Genomic DNA, 234 nt, shown 5'->3' with positions numbered 1-234 from the left:
TTTATAAAGCGTATTCCAACAGGCAAAGTATTATGCTATTGAAATGATTGAGAAGTTAAAGATTATCTTGTGTAGTTGCTTGTATAGTAACAAACCAGATTTTATAGGTGTTAATCAGGAAGAACTATGCTAATAGTTAAATTTTGACGGATTTATTGTAACAATTGCTGTCTGTTCACCTGACTTAAAACTCTTTCTGCGGTAAGGTGGTTTGACAGTAAGAAGATATTCCTG

The sequence above is a fragment of the Pygoscelis adeliae genome, unplaced genomic scaffold, assembly GCF_000699105.1.
Source record: "Pygoscelis adeliae isolate BGI_AS28 unplaced genomic scaffold, ASM69910v1 Scaffold85, whole genome shotgun sequence".
NCBI lineage: Eukaryota > Metazoa > Chordata > Aves > Sphenisciformes > Spheniscidae > Pygoscelis > Pygoscelis adeliae.
The sequence above is the reverse complement of the archived record's forward strand: the minus strand, read 5'-3'. Positions refer to the sequence as shown.